Source organism: Colius striatus, chromosome 5, assembly GCF_028858725.1.
Source record: "Colius striatus isolate bColStr4 chromosome 5, bColStr4.1.hap1, whole genome shotgun sequence".
NCBI lineage: Eukaryota > Metazoa > Chordata > Aves > Coliiformes > Coliidae > Colius > Colius striatus.
Window position 1 is genome coordinate 30,345,342 of NC_084763.1, and position 19,212 is coordinate 30,364,553.

Consider the following 19,212-nt stretch of genomic DNA (forward strand, 5'->3'; position numbering starts at 1 on the left):
AAAGAAAGAGAATTCTTTCACATAAAAGCACTGCAGACTTCTCCAGCTATTGTCTATCCTGTATACAATTAATACAGGCTTGGGAAATGACCCCAGCCTTAATAAATTGCACTAGGCTTTTAGCTGGTATTTTGGACTGAAAGGAGAAAAGTTGTGATGAGTGGTTCTGACCCATTTTTCTGAACTTCATCCACTTAAGAATACTAAATACAAACTCAAGTTTACTTTTTGCCTTTTTGTTCATGTACCTTTCTACACAGATGTTGAGGCTTATTTATGTACTTCAGAAAAATAATTTTACAGGTAGCATGAATATATAAAAGTGATTGCTAACATTCTCAGAGTAAATGAGACATTCCTTTCACTTTTGTTGTTAAAGTTGTTTGATAAACTAGTTAAGTTCTGAGAGCACTTTTTTGTTTCCTTTTTCACTTTTAATATTACTTTGGTATTGACATTTGGAGAATTTTATATTTTTAAATTAAAATATTTATCTATTTTAATGAAAACATTTATATAATTTTTTTATGACTTGAAGTGTTCATGACACATATATGCAATACATTAAAATCATAGAGGGTTGGTGATATAGTGAAAATAAGCAATGGGCTACTGCCCAGCAGCGCTGTGTTTTTAAGTCATCTTGGCTTCTGTATCTTTTAAAACTTGTAGTTGACAAACTTATTTTGAATTTAAGACAAATTGTAAAAATGCAGGGAAAAAAGTCTTAAAATGACCTTCTCATTTAGTCTTTGAACAAGGAAAGGAAATTTTTCTTCTTTATAGTCATGTCAAAATATAGAAGTGTCTGTCCTGTCTGATTTTGTGGCCTATATAATTCTCAATTAAATTAAAAAATGATTGAAGAAGTTGAGAGAATACTTACTCATTAAAAATACAAAACATACATTGATGGACTGGTTAAGACTGTGAATTTGTCTGAATGTGACGTGATTCCACCTGTGGGGAGTCCTTTTTGATATCTTCTAGGCACTGGTAACTGTATAATGTCCATGCTAGGCAGCAAAACAGAGAACTTTAAAATTCAAAGATAATAATTTCTGTTGCTTTCTACTTGCTTGCTGGATAGAATAAAAGGATGTAAACCTGAAGGGATAAGACATGAATTGAATCAGTTGACTTACCTTTATGTCTTTGAGATATTCGTTTAAAAAACCTGATTTGTTGTGTGTAAAATGTAATAATTGATATAAGATTTTAGGTATGTTTTTACTATTGTGTTAGAGAGTAAACTTCTTCAGTGCTGTGTCACAGTATGTATTTTAAATAGTGCCTCTTGATCCGTGGAAAGTCCATGGAAATTCTGTTTTGAAAACTAACTAGCATTGATAGCACTTCTTGTTACTCGATCAGCTCATATTTGCATTCACAACAGTAACTGGGGAAAACAAAAAACCTTATGCACCAGTACAGGCTGAGGGGTGACCTATTGGAGAGGAACCTAGGAGTTTTGGTTGACAGCAAACTAAGCATGACCCAGCAATGTGCCCTCATGGCCGTGTGATCCTGAAGTGCATCAAGGTGTGACTAGCACTCCTGTAGAAACGTAGAGCTGTTTACCGTTGGTGTATGCTTACTTGAACTTGCTGGATACTGTAGCTGAAATCTAAGTAGTCTACTTAAACGCACCATGTTCACCATAGTTTAGAGAAAATAGGTCAAATTCTGATGCTGTGACTTCTTTTAAATAAATATTCCGTCTTCCTGCTGCAAGCTGATGCATCAACCAAATTTGGCTGGAAAATATTTTGGGTTCTTAATCTTCGTTAATGTCTGGAGAAGAGCTTTACCTTCAAATTGATTGTAAAAGGTGAAAAATGTGTTGTGTGCATTTCTCTGGTTGTGTTGCATTAAATAAAAAAAAAAGTGTTTTGCTTTGCTTAATGTTACTTTACAAAGTAACGTGCATTTTAAGTTCTGTTTTTTATTACTCTAGGAGTTCACGTCTGCCTGTTACATACAGAAATGACCACACTTATTTGGATGTGATAAGTTAATACCTATCAATTATATGTTTTTGTGCACTGTTCTGGTTTGAAGGATTTTGAAAATTAGAGTCAGATGAGTCATACTGGTGCCTTTCACTGCCCCAATGGCGTAGGTTGGGTAAAAAGTTGTCCTTAGCTGGTAAGTACTGTCAAGGTGTGTATGCAAATATTGTGAAGTCCTGCTTTGTAAAGCCAGATGTAACTACTCTATATATTCAACCCTGTGTTAATGTAATAGCAAATGGGAAGCAGAAGGTAGACACTTAGAGCAGTCCTAGAGTAACTGAGCCTGCACATCAGACTGAATGATCTCAGAGGTTGCAGTGTAGCCAGAACTGCTCTGCTCATTGGTAAAGGAGCATACCTTTGTGGCTCCATTATTTAAGAAATTTACAGTCAGCTCTAATGAAAACTATTGGTTTCAGAAGTTACACATAATGACTGTATGATATTCATGAAAGCACTTAATGTCAGAAAGTGAAAATATTGTTTGTGCTGAAAATAATTGTATTCCAGATGTTTTATATACATTCCAAACATTATACTTACATTTGTGTACTGAAAATAGCTGTTTGACAACATATTTTGTAGACAAATACATTGTAAACCTAGCTTCTCATTTCACCATAGTGTATCACAGATGGAGTAAATGGCGCTGTAACTCCCCAGGGTTTTTAAAAATGCACTGCCTTAGTTCAGATGCTGTGGCTGCATCATTGTCTCACTACTAAAACTGTCTGTCTCAGTCTGACATACTGGATGCAAAACCCTGCTAGATTAAACTGATAGCTTTGCTTAAAATCTCTTTATGGATTGTTAATCACCAAATCAGAGACTATAATGTACTGCAAATATTTACTGGACTGCAAGTGCTATCATGCCTGGATAATCTGGTATATTTGAAAAGCAACGGTGAGCAGCTATCCTGAATATATGGGCAGCTATCCTGAATTAAGAACCAGGGAAAATACAGAAGCAGCAAAACTATAACAAGAGTTTTGACTTATCGAATTAAAATGCATGCCTTTCAACCTGGCAGAAGTTTCTCTCCCTGGAGTTCATGGAGAGCTTTCAGGATTTACTTTAAAATAGTAATTTTTAAATGACAGGGAAGATAATTGAAGTAAATAAAAGCTTTCTCTAGGAATATTTTTATGTGTTGAATTTCCTTTTTTTTTAAGTTAGAATTCATCAAAATTGGTCTGCTTGTACATTCACCTCTCTTTTTTCCACAAACTAATATTTGAGTCTGTGTCAAGATACATCCACCCATGTTCTTGGGGTGTATATATATATATATTTATACAGTACTTTTTTCCCCTCCCTTAATTGTGGTTTGGTGTTTTCTTACTTATACAGGTTGATGTAATAAAATTTCAAATAAACTCTCTTTTAATTTAGTTGATGAATTTGTTTCCTGACAAAGGATTTGTTTTAAAAACTCGAGTCTAGCCTTTTCCTCACTCATTGTCAAATATGTAGAAAAAGTTAATGGGTTCATCTTCTTGGAAAGCGTATTTAAGAGGAAATGAGGGATATATTTATATCAGGAAAGGAAAATGTTAATTATAGCAGAATATTGATGAAGATGAACCTGATTACCATAGAGAATTAACTTGTTGTATAAACTAATTTATATCAAGGAGGTGTCTAAATAGAAGATCTGTAAATAGTGGCATATAGCAAGGCATGTGATTTGCTAATAAAATCATAGGTTGTACGACTATATTGTGTTATTTTGATAGTGTCTGAATCCTGATGTCTGAAATGTCTTGAAACATTTTCCTTCTTTTATAAAGTTTCACATGCATAAAAAACCCACTTCCATTTTTATTTTGGAAATTATTCTGATTCAACATCCTGTAGCACAAGCACAGGAGACTCGGGGGATGGCAATCCAATGGGCAGAGGTGAGGAAGATAGGACGCTAGGCAAGATGAGGATAGTTCTCTTTTCAACCACATGGCTAAGTGCTCTTGTTTCAAAGGAGTGTCAAGTGTATTCTTTAATTCCTTATGAATGGAGTGCTCTTACAGCTTAGCTCCTCTGTGCCCTTCAAAGTATGAAAATTTGCCAGACTATGAATTTTGAAATATTTCTGTTTCCTGCATTTTCCTCACGTGTTTATTAGACTTCCATTATGGCTAGGGTAGCAGTTTGGATTCAAATGCAAAATAAGAAAATGCTAAAGCAGTGTTTCCTCTAGATTTAAAGTTAAGATCCAGCCTCCCCAACACACTGCATGTTCAGTTGTGATCTGATGAGAGTTATAGGGCTGCTGATGCACCATCCCATTTTCAGGCGTCCTCCTGCTGCCCAGGATGGGTGTCCTTTGCAGCAGTCCACAGCCTTGTCTAGTGCTGAGCCTCTTCTGCTCATTCATTGTCCTACAAACCAATGCAGTCCAGCATCCTTAGAACTGGGCTGAGTGTCATTCTTTTGCACCATTTAAAGGATTGGTTAAAACTTACTGTTGCTAACTTATTTTTGTGGCAGTTTTGAATAGCACAGGCATAGGCCTTGCACTTTTCCTGTGCTGATTTCCTCCTTCAGAGTTTGTGCCAGCTTCCACCAACAACAGCACTAAGGCTGTTCCAGTAATTGTTTTGGATGGAGAGCATAGGAGGACTCCTCAATTAAGCTTGTTTTCAGCAGATTAACTATTAATTTACTAGCCCTTCTTCTAACTGTATTTTGCTTCTATGAGCTGTAGTTATGGTGCCATTACAATAAAGATAGGAAATTTAGATATTACAAAATCACTTTTATTTTTTTTTTAAAAAATAAATAATAGGCAATGTAATGGTGACAGACATATTCCTTGAAATTTGAGCTGACAGATTTCAGTGGTTACCCGTCTCTCCTGCTTTGTACTTGTAGTTGGAGAGCTATGTTTTAAATAAACTGTCACTCTGACCAGCTTAGATGTATTGATGGTCTGGAAGCAATTTCTCATTGAAGCTTGGTGGTTGGGTTAATAGCTAAAGGACTTGTAAGTGTAATCTTCAGTAATACTTAGTGTTGGCTGTTTTATTACCACTGTGGCCAGAGTGGATGAAAGCAAGAAACAGACAAGTCTTGTGCCTGTGGAACAAGTGAGATCCTGGGGATTTATCAGAATAGAGCTCATTATTTGGTCATTTTCATGGATGAAGAGGCTGAGCTATATCTTACAGAAGACCTTGTCTTAAGGGGAGGAGTTCAACAAAGACACTGAATTTACCACAAAATATGCTTCTTAACATAGTGAAACTATACTCTGCCACTTAAGACACCTCTGGAATGTGAATTTTATGAAATACAAGGATTAGTTTCAACTACTTCAAAATTTGAATTTGGCCTTTAATCTTTATATATTGAGTGTTTTAAATACATTTCTTTATGGTTTTAAAATTGCAGAATTGTATGGTAATGAGAGGATTGGTAAGTGTTTCTTAGGTACAATACTTCATGGATTTTATTTTGCAGGAGTACAGGTTTATGTGTATGTTAACCTTTGAGATATTCCGTCCAAAAATTTGTTTTGTGACTGTACCTGTTCTTAAAATATTGCATATGCCATTTCTCATTCAGCATTTGATAATATTCTACATGTTTGGGAGATGTAATGTAGTGTTTGTCTAATTTGACAAAGAAGAGCAATACAGCAATTGCTCTCCAGCTGTACGTAAAAAAGGAGTATGCTGTGTAAATCTCTCTTTAAACTTGATTTGACTGTGTTTGCCAAAATCTGTTGTTGCATATTTTTACAGTAACATAAGTTTTATGCAAATGTAGAAGAAATACAATAAGAGCCTCTTCTGGAGCTTTGAGAAGAAAATTTGCTCCGTAGCATTGATCATATTACTGTTACAATCTATTGACCTAGACAATAATTAGTATTAATGCTAGTTCCATTACGCTATTTCTTTTTAAGATAACACCGATGTTCATAAATTCTAAGATGTGTTATCCTGTTCTCTATCAATAGCATCACCGAATCAGAAAAAATGGTTATAGATCATAGTTGCAAGTATAAATTGTGTGTGCCAAACGAATCCTCTGTATTTTTATGCCCACTTTGATGAAAAAAGAATATTTTTACAAAAGTGTATCATTAAGTAAATATGACTATTTAGAACATCAAAGACAAATAAAAACAAGCTAACAGTGCCCTGTGTCAAACATGCAATCTTAGACTTCAGTTGATTCATTTAGCATTTTATCCCTGGAGTGGAAACTATATTAGCCTCATTAGTCATACAGGCTTTATCGTCTGTCAGCTACTTGTAACGTGTTTCTTAGGTAGCTACAAAAATACCTTTCTATTTTTTTTTTTTAATGTTGTTTCAAGTATGGAAAAAACATAGTTTTAAATGAGTAGAAGAGCAGTAGATTGGACTAGACCTGGAGACTGGGAAGTGAACAACGCAGGCATGTTTTCATTAGATTAGAAATAGTATTCTTTGGAACTCAAGGTGCAAATTATGCTTTGCTGTAATGTTCTTTTCAAACACACAAGATAAAATTTGCATATCTAAATTGGATCAGGTCGAATGGGCTTCCCTGCTGTCTCACCCCTCAGCTGCAGTCTTTCTGAAATGGCCTGCAGGTGGATCCAAATAGTTTATTAGATATTTTGAAGCCTATTTTTAAGAGCATCTCTAAAATAAATATTTTTTCTTTTAGTTTTATATTGATTTCTTACAGTGAACATCAGCAAAAATTCTCTATGCCTCATCTGAGTATAATCTACATGGTAATTGGAGGTTTAAATTTAATTCTGTTTACACTGACTTTAAGAATAACAATTTAAACTGACTCAAATCACAATTCATAGTGTTAAAATAAGAGTAAAATTTCACTTTTTTTAAAAAATGAAACATCTTAGAAGTATGTGTAATTTCTTTATGATAAATTTGAAAAATTTTGTCATCCAGAGGGGACTGAGGAAAGACTTCTGAGTTTTTTTCTGGTTTTTGTGGTTTTTTGTTCCCCCCAAATAAACTTACTGATACTGTACAGTTTCAAGTTTCTCCCTTTCCATAAAATTCTTTCTTATAACTTTGATAAGATTTAATTGTGTTCATCTTGATGAAAGTATACAGATTATTTCTCCTCCTCGTTAAATTCATTATATACCTAGTAGATTTTCCTCTAAATAAGATTTTAGTTGATTTAATCTATCTGCTCAATTTATTTTGTGTTCATTTGGTAGTATGACTACTTTTCACTTAACAAGCAAAAATAACAAAAGAAATACTTTCACTTTTGAGGACAACAGGACTACTGTTCAAAGATCATGCTTCAATTCCTGTAAAATAGAGTGTAAAAGTTTTAAAGGCAGTATTTTTAAAATATGTCTTCATAGATATATTTTAATGTATGTTGAAAAAGTGTATCATGGTGTTATGCTATGTTGTTGTCTGTATGTTACTGAAAAAAGCTATGGAATAAATGACCTCAAGATTGTGCCAGTTCACCTGTATTTTGCTATCTATGCATATATTTTAAGAATACAAGATGTCCATGTAAGAATAAGGAGTGTGCTATAAAGAAAACCATCACGTTCTGTTTAGTGAACAAACAAAAGCAGGAAAGCGTTTGATGTCAGCGGGACTTCACAAGACCTTGTCCAAGGTGCTGAGAATCAGGTTTGATACTTTTTGTTTTGGGGTTTTTTTTGTCTTTTTTTTTCGTGTTATTTTGAGTGGTTTGGGTTGATTGGGGTTGTTTGAGGTGGTTTTTTGTTTGGGTTTTTTTTTTGTTTGGGTTTTTTTTTGTTTGGTAAGGCAGAGGCAGATTTTTTGGTGGTTGTTTTGTTTTTGGTTTCTAACTTTCCATCTGGTATATGGACAATGTTAGTGTGTTAACGAAAATGGAAATTTGGTTTGGTAGTTTTATGTAGAAAATTAAAACTCAACATTAGGAACTCTTGTATGAGTTTACCTACCTTATGAGAATAAGCTAGGATTACTGACGTGTCTTACGATGCTGATACTCTTATGTACCAGTCAGAAAATAAAATACTTCTAAATTAGTATTTCTGGGTGCAATATTAATGTGCAGAGTTTTTTGAGATCACATTAACCACCTCCTTGCATCTGAATGATGTTTGAGGATGTATGAGCGACTTAAGGTCTAACTCATGGAGTCTACTTTTTTCTGCAACCACAGTAAATGATTGCTTCTGCAAAAATACCTTAAATGTCATTGGGGGTGGTGTGGAGGATGTTTATGTGTGTGTGAAATAAGAGATATATTCCACTGCATGTTCTTGGATGTAGGATTAGATATTACTAGTCCTACAGCTCTCGACTGTAGATTTAGTTCTTTTACTTTAGACTTTTAGGGCATATAGTAAGGCCTAAGTGGTACTGTTATTCTGAAGAGCAGAAAACGCCAGCATTTCAGGTGAAGATTCCAACTGTGTTGTGATAGGGATAGGGAAAATTGAGCAGTAGACAGTGTGATGCCATTGTGCTCAATTTATTAGCGGACCAAGCAAAGTAGAATGCGCTGCGTCAGGGAAAGCTGCTATCAGAGTGCACCTTTATAGACACTTCAGATGTTCTCCTTGCCATGGCATGTAAGGATGTTTGTGATATTACACAGAATCACAGAATCCTAAGGCATTTTAACATAAGTGTGTTGTAATTCTGAAAGTAAATGAGTAACTGTGTGAGAGTGTAACTGTTTAGCTTTGTTTATGTAATAGGTATGTGAAGATAATACCTTTTGCAATTTTTAGGTGTGGTCTTAGACTTTTTATGGGACTTCCATGCTATTGCCTTTCTAGTTAACCCTTAGTCTTTTAAGTTGTTTATAATAATGCCAAAATGTTTCACTGTAGCTGATGTAATGCTTATGCTAAGCATCCTGTCTCATCTTTTAGGTCTGTTGAAACTATTTACCATCAGATAGAACATGGATTATTTATTCATTGATATCAAGGTACAGAAAAGTTATTTAAAAATGAAATAGATGCTTTTCTGTAAGACAAGAAATAATTTGAAAGTATACCAATAATCTTTGTTAAAAAGCGGTGGTATGCTTTGCAAAGAAATAATTTATTCTGTCAAAGCGGACCTAATTATTCTCAACACACAGTAGCTATGTCAAATTGCAAAACAAATATCAGATGTTTTAGAAACTAAAACACCATCAGTTGAGTTAATGAAGAGCATACAACATTCATCTCATTTCCGCAATGCTGTGAAAATGAAAGCCATTTAAAGAACTGTTGCAAAAATAATAGTTTAGGGGGGAAAACAATAAAGCAAATGTTTACTATCCATTTTAATTACTTTCTGCTTAGAGGTATGCATTAGGTTTATTTATTGTTTGATTTTGAATTCTTTCTTTTAATGGCTTGAGAAGACAGTGACTAATGGTCCATTTTGAAATCAAATGGATGCAATCTTCTATATGCCATCATACAAAGCCAAACTAACACATTTAGTATTGTTTCATTATGATATCATCTTAAAATCAGTATTTGAAATGCAGGTTAAACAATTAAGTAAGGAATGCACCAGTACAGGGTGGGGGTCATCCTGCTGGAGAGCGGCCAAGAAGGCCAATGGCATCCTGGCATGCATCAAGAGTGTGTCCAGCAGATCAAGGGAGGTTCTTCTCCTCCTCTACTCTGCCCTGATGAGGCCTCATCTGGAGTCCTGGGTCCAGTTCTGGGCTCCTCAGCTCCAGAGGGACAAAGAACTTCTGGAGAGAGTCCAGTGCAGGGACACCAAGATGATCAGAGGACTGGATCATTTTCCTTATGAGGAAAGGCTGTGAGAATTGGGGCTGTCTAGTATAGAAAAGAGAAGACTAAGGGGAGATATAATTAGTATTTACAAATATCTAAATGGTGGGTGTCAGGAGATTTGAACATCCCTTTTTTCTATTGTATTTAGCAACAGGACAAGGGGTAATGGGATTAAGCTGGAACACAAAAAGTTCCATTTAAACATAAAAAACTATTTTACTGTGAGGGTGAGGGAACCCTGGAACAGACTTCCCAGGGGGGTTGTGGAGTCTCCTTCCTTGGAGGTCTTCAGGACCTGCCTGGGCATGTTCCTATGCGACCTGATCTAGGTGGAGCTTCTTCTGCAGGTGGGTAGGACTAGATTATCTCTAAAGGTCCTTTCCAACCCCTACCATTCTATGATTTGATGAATATGAAATACAGAGGAGAGAGAATTCTTGCACATGGGGGAAAAAAAATGAGACTCAGTTTCTGGATTGTGCTCTGAAGCTGTGAATACAATTAAAGTACCATTCCCTATTAATATTTTAGTTATTTATCTTTTGTAAAATTGCTTAGAGAGTACGTCTCTGTAACAGATGATTTCCTTCAAACTTTCCTAGTGCTTGATACAAATAAGCATTTGGTCCTGGCCAAAGACAGTAGCAATTTTCTTCTTACATACATGCAAGATAGAAAAAAATGATTTTCCTCCAAAGAGCCAAGATCTGTGATTCTTCTCTTTGACAAAACAATGTATACACCTAGTGTATGTAGTATGCTTAGGATGTGAATTCAGTAGCCTTGAGTCTAATAGAGACTGGGAACTCTCAGTGCACTTCACTAGTCCCTTCAGAAATGAAAATTAAATCTTGGGAGCTTAGAAGAAGCTGTGCCAAACTACCTGTATCCCAATCAAAATGTTTTTTGTTAGAGATCATTGTAGTCAAATACTTTAATGCAGTTAAGTTTTACGGGAAAGAAATTCTGATTCACAGTGTTGCTAATCAAGCAATTATTTTGTGTCCGCCAATCAACCAATTATTGACAGAGAGAGGGGATTTAGTGTAGACATATGCTTGTTTAAAGTGTTTAACATAATGAAGGGAGTTCTATTCTGAATCCTATCAATATAATATTTTGCTATGGCAACCATGTAACTTTAAAGAAGATTAATTCTTTGAATCGTATGCTCCTTGAGCCTAAGTGAGGCATGATATGCCCTACTATTCATCGAGTTTCTGTATTTAGGATATATTCAAAGAGTATATAATATTTAAACTTCTTTAGATAAGTGCATGTGCTACAATAAGATATCAAGAAACCTCTACTTACAGTTTTGACTGTGTATCTAGAGGAAGAAGGGAGAAGTGGAATGATCTGGGGATTTAACATGCAGTTATACACCAGGGTGTCCAAAACAGGTTGCTTATAGTAGGTTTCTAGTAGCTTTGGGTGGAAGCAGAATTTTCTTTTTTTTTTCATCATTTTTTCTCATGTGAAATCCTGGATTATTTGATTTTGATACAGAATTTACTACAATTAACTTTTGTAAACATTGAATGTACTTCCTACAGTTGTATGTATGATGGAGACATTAATGTTGGAGATTAATTAATGTTGTTAATTAATGCAGGCAATGATGGATTTTAGCCTACTGATGAGAGTATTTTAGCCACATGTTACAAAAAATGATATTTTCTTTTAATTGTGTGGGATATCTTGGAAGAATAACCTTCAATTTAGAGGCTAATATATCAGCAAGATAAAAAAATTTAGGTGTGTAGCACTTCTATTTTTATATGGGTGTTAAGAGAATTGGATTGGACAGAAATTTTGTTGCTGTTTTGTTTGTAAAAGTGACATATCCAATATATGTATTAAGAAAGCATTAAGATGAAAGAATCATAAATTAGTTTTATCCTATTGATACATCTAGGAAAGAGGTCCTTATGTAATGTTTGACTTCTGCCTTATGCATGGCATGCCTTTGTTTGCACTGGTAAAACTTGTTCATTTTACCTGAACTCACCTTATTGAACTGAGCATCATTCAAATGTTGTTTCAGTTTCAAAGTCATGCTTCATTTTTTTAGCACTTCCAATGCCACTTCCTCTCTGTAGATTCAACTTCCTTGTCCCAGGGAAATCATGCTCCACTCACCTAGCTGGATTGTAACAAGTGATGTCAGCACTTACCTAGAGATAACTGCTTTGCAAGTTTCTGTGCTATTTCAGTAGTATTGCAATCACGGAGGAAACACCTTTTAATCTCCTCAGTACAGTTTCTTCCCTCAGTGAGCAGTACATCAAAGTAAGTTGTCATGTATTCTGCAGAGAGTACGTAGATGCAAGTGTCAGTTTTTGAGTCTCATGAGAAAAACTTGTGGAAGTACAAGAGCTTTCACTAATTTCCAATTAGTGGAAAGTTTTATTTTTTTAAAGTTTTTTCTCTCATTTTGAGGAATGCAGGTATAATAGCGACTGGAGAAAACTTGCAATAATGTCTTTTGTCACCACGGGAAAGAACAATGGTACCAATTTAATGCTTTTGGGTTTTTTTTCCTGTCCTCAAAGTGTCACATCACCTTAAGCTTGGTTTGATCCCTTTAGTGAAGCTCTAATTTTAATGTTAAAGCTTATAATTTCATAGAATCATAGAATCACAGAATGGCAGGGGTTGGAAGGGACCTTTAGAGATCTAGCCCAACCGCCCTGCTAAAGCATGTCAACCTAGAAATTTTTCAGCAACACATAGAATGTTTTAAATGTATTGTGATCTGGATGCAGAAAATCCAATTATATGTGGTTGTGATATCACCTATCTCAGTGCACAGTTTTGGTGGCTTGCTTTCTTTTTGCCACAGAAATATTGGTGCCATGGTGTGTAGGAGAGGATGTTGCTGCAAGAGCAGAGGAGGAAGGAAAACCCAGATTTAGAAGAACAGGAGGATTTATTAACAAAACTCAGTGTTCTGGAACTAGTTGTTTGTGTGGTTTGAAATTATATCATGCTTTCACTAATATAGGCTTAGAATTCATTGATTTTTGTTGCCTTCCTTATGGAGATGTAACTTTTACATTGTAGCTTGCTACAGAGTTGGCTTCAATGAAAGTGAACTCTAATTTTTGATAGGTAGGTTCATTAGTAGGAAAAGATTTCTACCTCCCAATTAAAAGACCTACCGTATAATGCAAATATGACAGTTTGAACACAGATGAATATTTCATATAAAATTAGAGTGTATGGGATTTTCAGGTATCTTCTGTGCTGTAACTTTAGGATTCTGCAAAGTATTATATTAATGATATAATGTCGTTCTATCTTAGATCGGTTGAACCTTGATCATTAATTTAATATGGTTTAAATCTCAGCTCACCTTACCCCATGACAGAATGGTGTGAAATCCTTTAATCAGTTTCCTGAAGTTATTCTGCTTGTTTATTGATCTGTTGAAGGCAGCACAAAACACACAGCTATACTTTCGGCTGGCTATGTTAGGACTCGTAAGAAGTTAAATCATTAAAAGCTGTTTCCAACTAAATCATGTTTGTCACTACTATTGAGCATCTTTTTCTGGAAACCATTAAATGTATTGGTTAAGTTAAAAAACACTCCAATGAAACAACAGCTCACTAAAGAAAACAGCCTTGTTTAATTTTCTTATTAATGTGTATTACTTAACTAATTTGAGAATTGATAACAATGAGTGATTTATGGCTTGAAAAAGACAACCAGCATTTCCCTTCTTGAGAATAGAAATTGGCTTGTCAGACATTTAGATGAAAAATGATCAATCAATAGGATTTTAATAAGGAGAAGGTTTAAAATTGACTGAAGGTAGCTTTTGTTTAAAGGTGATTTGGTGTGTACAAATTACTAAGCTCTCCCTAGAGACTATTTTCAAAGGTAATAATGGGCACTGATTTTTTTTGTTTATTCTATTCTCTCTCTGTTCCTCTTGCCAGGGATTTCAGTACTCTTCTCTCTGCCGTGTCTTGGAAATTTCTATGCCTGTTTTTGAATTCCTGTGAATTACGTATTTTCCTTTACAGCTGTCAGTTTTAACTTATTTTTCTCCGTTGAGCTGCTTGTCTGGATAAACTTACTTACCTTCAGCATAAATTCACATTAGACATAGGCACTAGCTGTTAGCAACAGCTAGTTTGATTTTAGAAATAAAAATTTGAAAAGTCTATGCACACCTTGGAGGAAACAACTTGAAAAGTTCCATTAAAATCCTGCCTTTTGCTTTCCTGTTGGAAAATCTAGTATAATGGGCTTGCTATTAAAAAATTGGTTCTACTCAACAGTTATAGTCACCTGGGCTGGTTTGACTTCTCCATTAATGAAGTCTATGTTGGACTTTATGAAAAGAAGTAACTAAAATTGGATTTAAAAAGCAAATCATCCCTCAGCAGCTCATCTATACATCTTTTCTATATCCCTAAGGATGGTGATTCTACCACCTCCCTGGGCAGCCTGTTCCAGTTTTTAATAACCCCCTTGATGTAAAAGTTCTTTCTAATGTCCAATCTAAACCTCCCCTGGCACAACTTGAGCCCATTTCCTTGTGTCCTGTCATTCATTACTGGGGAGAAGAGATCAACCCCCACCTGACTACAACCCGCTTTCTTGTCTCAGGCATTACTTATAAAGTTACTATGAAACTGTATATTTGGAAGTCTTGAGAAACTGCGAAGTCTAATAGAGATAGAGTTGCAGACCTTTCTATAAACCCTGAGTCAATTTTTGTGTGATTAGAATTATGCTGTACATGCAGTCTCTGTAAGAGAAATTTCAAATACAAGGACTCACTTCATCTACTTCTGAATACATGAACATGCTCAAAATCTCTTTGAGCAAGCTGGTATAGCAACACTGTTAACTTTCCAGTGAAAACCCCATACTATATTTCCTCCTATTTCCAACAGAGGCTACTAAACAGATCTCTGCATTTGTGAAACAAGGTTGAGAGCTTGAATTCTCAACAGAGATAACAATTCCTGATAGGGAGCTATCACAGTCACTTTTGCAGCCATTTCTGATCATTGGAAAGGTTGCACTTGATGTGGTCAGCTATTGAAGCCAGAGTAATCTGGGCAAAAAGGACAGCTTTCATTTACAAAGCTTAAAGCCAGAAGGTAGTATTAGTTGATTTAATCAGACCTTCTGCAGTTCTTGGGCTGCTATATTTCACACAGATATTGATCTTTTTAGCCCAGTAGCCTTTCCTGGGTTAAAATTTATCATCAAATCAAAGCTAACATTTTCTGGAAGACAGACAAAGATTGCAAAGCTGTTTCTCCAGATAGCTTGATTCAAAGCTAGGTGGCATCTTCACTGGTTTCTTTTCGAATTCCTCTAGCCTATTTTCCAGCAAGCAGTTATTGATATACCTCCTAGTAATATGTTAATGTGCTCTACTTAGTGAAAAATACTTTTTCTATGAATACTCTGTGATGGGGATGGTGATTGTTATCTACCAAAGAGATCTAAAAAAAAATGCAGCAGCCAAGTGTTAAACTAAACTGAACTACTGAAATACAGCAATACAGATTAAAACAAACAAACAAAAGACAAACAAAAGTTACTCAGTTACTAAGTTACTTCCAAAAATAACTTTTTCTTGTTGCAAGAGCTTTGGGATGAAGCAAGAAATTTGAAGAGTTTAAGTGTACATCATTAACATATTCTAGTGATTTTGTACAATGAATGCTTTCTTAATTCTGCACAGCTATTACCTGCTATGAATCAGAAATAGGTAAAAGCATATAATGACATGGTCGAGTGTGACACCTAGAGGACATATGTTTAGGATCCCTGACAAGTAACTTTTCAGGTTTTTTTCTTGCACGGCATATTTAATTTTGGACTGAAGAAATGGAGTGGCCAGATTTTGAGAGAATAAGTATATCGCAACATTTTTTTTTTCAAGTTTTTCATGTTTAGGATGTTTTTGCCACTACCCTGACTAGGCTCCCTAGAAAAATAATAGACTATCGTTGAATGTGCGTAGGAATACTCAATTTTGTGTCACAGAGCCTAAAAGAGCCCTATACAGCTTAGTCCAGCCTGAAGTTCTTAAAATCTAGTACAGTATTATACATCCCATTTCAAGAGAATTCTTATTATATACTTTCATCTATAATAAAATGTGTGCAGGATTGTCAGGCTCTCACAAAATGCAGAGCTAGAAGTTTCGGCCCATGAGTTTATGTCAGGGAATAAAGAGAATAAAAACTTTTATGAGCTGTAATGTGAATTATTTATTTCAAGGATATTGCAAAACAAATGTACATGTAAGGTAACATACCACACCTTCAGAACTTATGGGGTTCAGCCATGCCACTGCATCCCATAGAGGGGATACATCAAAGGCATATCGTGACTCAACCAGATGAGTGTGTTACAAATTTATAATGCTTTTCAGATATGTGTGCTACTGCATTATGCAATGGCTGTTGGCTGTAGTAAACTCGGAATTCTACAACTCTTTTCAGGGAGGTAATTGACTTACTTGTCTTTGGCAGGACTTGTCATTTTCATACCGAAGTGAAGGGAAAAACTCTTCAGAGTTAAATAAAAATAGAGCAGAGTTAAGGTCACAGAATCTCAAGGGCTAGAAGGGACCTTAAAAGATAATCTAGTCCAACTCCCCTGCCAGAGCAGGACCAACTGAGGAGGGCTTTGAAATTTCTACACAAGAAAGAAAATGTTATTCTTTTTTAAATTTAGGTGATTTTTTTAGTATTCTTGTACTCACACTGTGTAGATGGTTTAGTAAAGTACAGTTGCAGAGGTTGCAAAATATCTATAGAAGAGTGGATTAAAAGATCTCTAAAGATTTCTGGCTTTACTAGACTGTGAAATTGAAGGCAGATTAAAGTCATGCTGCACACATCTCTTTATTGTTGACTGTAGAAACAAATGTCCTGTATGTATGTAGTGCGCACACTTTGACTTTACCATACGTAGAAATACAACATGTTCAAGACAAAAGGTCATATGATCTTTATTCATGGCATATCATAAACAGAGAAGGGTGGTAGCATGGGACTGCGATTCCGTTTGGCAGGCGGCTTCTCATACCTAGTGGCTAAGAAATTTCTATCTCTCGTTTTTCTTTCCACTAAATAAAAAGTATTGGGTGTTTGTTTAATGCTAGGAAATGTGAACAAAGTAATTCCAATATTTCATGGCTAACTCTACAACATTTTCGTAAAGATCTTTGGGGTTACTAGTAATTTTCAATAGAAAATGAAAAGGTACTTACTTGTCAGTCACTTCTGCAAGCAGTTTAAAGACTCTAGGTAGCTGCTGTACCTCAAATAAGTAATTGCATCTGAATAAAAGTCTACTGAGACTCATATATTAGTGCTTGCATTGATATTATTATGTTAGTGATACTGATAATAACATCAACTGTAGTTTATATCTACGCTTTATTTCTTAGAAGTATTTAACCATTTGTTTGGGAATGTCTAAGCCATAAAGAACTGATAAATTAGGATTGTTGTATTAAAAGATGGGTTGTCAGCATGGGCTGGAAATACTGGTTGCACTGTTAACTGGGAGAGAGGTCCCATGTTCACTGTAGTAAGTGGGAAGAGGGCAAGGGTCTGGTATATACACTGGCAGCATTTCTCTGAATAAGTCAAGCTGATGGCAACTGAAGCTTGCAATCAGGGTACATTGCCTCTCATGTCAGAAGTTTAACTCCTGTGGTTAGGTTGGTTGTGGGTATCTCTGCAGATATCAGCCTACTCTTTGTTCTGTGGTTTCACTGGCCTTCCTCTGCCCTCATAATATGAGTGTGTGTACTGCAGAAGTGATCCAGTGTTTGCCAAAACCAGCTCTTCAGTAATCCTGATTTTTTTTTTTGAGCTACACAAATATATTTGCGTAAAAATAAAGATTCTCTCCATTCTGTCTTTGGGTTGTATTTCTTAAGAATTTAAAATGCATAGCTCCAGCTAAAAAGCCTTTACTCATATTTTTTCAAAGGAGTATTTAAGTTACATGTTTTATTTAAACTATGCAAGTAGGTAAAGATATTACCACAGATTTCTGATTATTTTAAAACTTTTAAGCCCTTAAATTCTTAGTCTTATTTTTCATAAATTATGTAGCTGGCATTATTTTTATTAGGTCAAATATTCTCAAGTCTTTCTATGTAGCATGGGAAATAAAGTGCCTCTGACTAGCTTAACCCCATATTTATCCATGAAATTACTATAATTCTATAAACTCAGAGAGTGTGTTGATTTAAAGCAGTATTCTGTCCAGTTCAACAAAGCCAAATGCTTCCTAAAATGAATACAGCATGATGTAGTAGAAGTGAATAAAATGTGTTTCTAGAAGGGCTTTAGCTGAGGGTACAAATTCTGCATCAGGATGCTATAAATTTTTTAAGATCGTGGCTTTCTCTGTATCCCTTATCAATCTATAATCTCCTGATTGTTGCCTGTTTTTCAACAGCTGAGGAAAGGTAATCCACACTTGCTTATCTCTCTTAATCACAGCCTGACGGTGCTAGAGCTTCCTGAGCCTTTAATTCCCTCTTAGAGGTCTAACAGAGTGGAAAATAAACAAAGACGAATTTGCAACCTTCAACATTGCTAATTTGCTCTGATGTCAGAATATCTAAGCAGGCAAGGACTTGGAGATTATTTGATCATGGCTGATTTTAATCTAATGCATGTGAAAAGGCTGAGTCTGGGAAGGTTGTGCAAAGTGACAGGCGTCCCAAGAGAGGTTGACTGAAGGTCTCTTCTTTAAACAACAATAGTTCCATCATTTTAAAACTCTGAGTCCCATGTTCTTACTGTGTATTTTTTAAGATGTTTGCATTTTTAGTAGAATGTTTTTAACACAATAGCCATTTTCCTGGCTAAAACCCAATCTTTAGGCTTGTTATTGCATCTGTTCACTGAGTAATAGCTGAGAAAGATCCCTATTTAAAAAGCTTTGTGTCTCACCACGTTTTTGTATCATCATGACAGCCTAATGTATCCTGAACACTTTCATATGTAACACCACTCAGTGTATGTTTTAAAAATGATTGATAACTTGATCTTCAAATTATTTTAAATGACAGAGTTGACATTTATGCATGTTTATATGTGTACATGCTTGCTGGGTAGGAAACGATGTTATCTTGCATTACATATTACATGCACACTTCATCTACCACAGAGATGATGTGCTTACACATAAATACACGTTATCATATACATATATTCATCTGTCCTCACAGCAGATAGCTCTATGTTGTCATCTGGAACAGATCTGATAAATATGCAGGGCAAGTTAGTGTTTTGAGGTTTTTGTATTTTTGCTTTTTCCCCCTGCATTTTCTTCCATTTCCCTTCATAAGGTCTTAATTGTGTACTTAATGCATCTATAATCACTTATTTTTTATAGCTTACAAAATGGTTAATGCAGCATACATATTATCAGGACAAATGCCTGATG

At 35.2% G+C, this 19,212-nt stretch overlaps 1 protein-coding gene across 1 annotated transcript in view; it reads left to right on the forward strand.

The window, feature by feature from the left end:
- THSD7A (thrombospondin type 1 domain containing 7A) overlaps window positions 1-19,212 on the forward strand; it is a 280,474-nt gene that overhangs the window by 56,955 nt on the left and 204,307 nt on the right. The window lies entirely within an intron of this gene.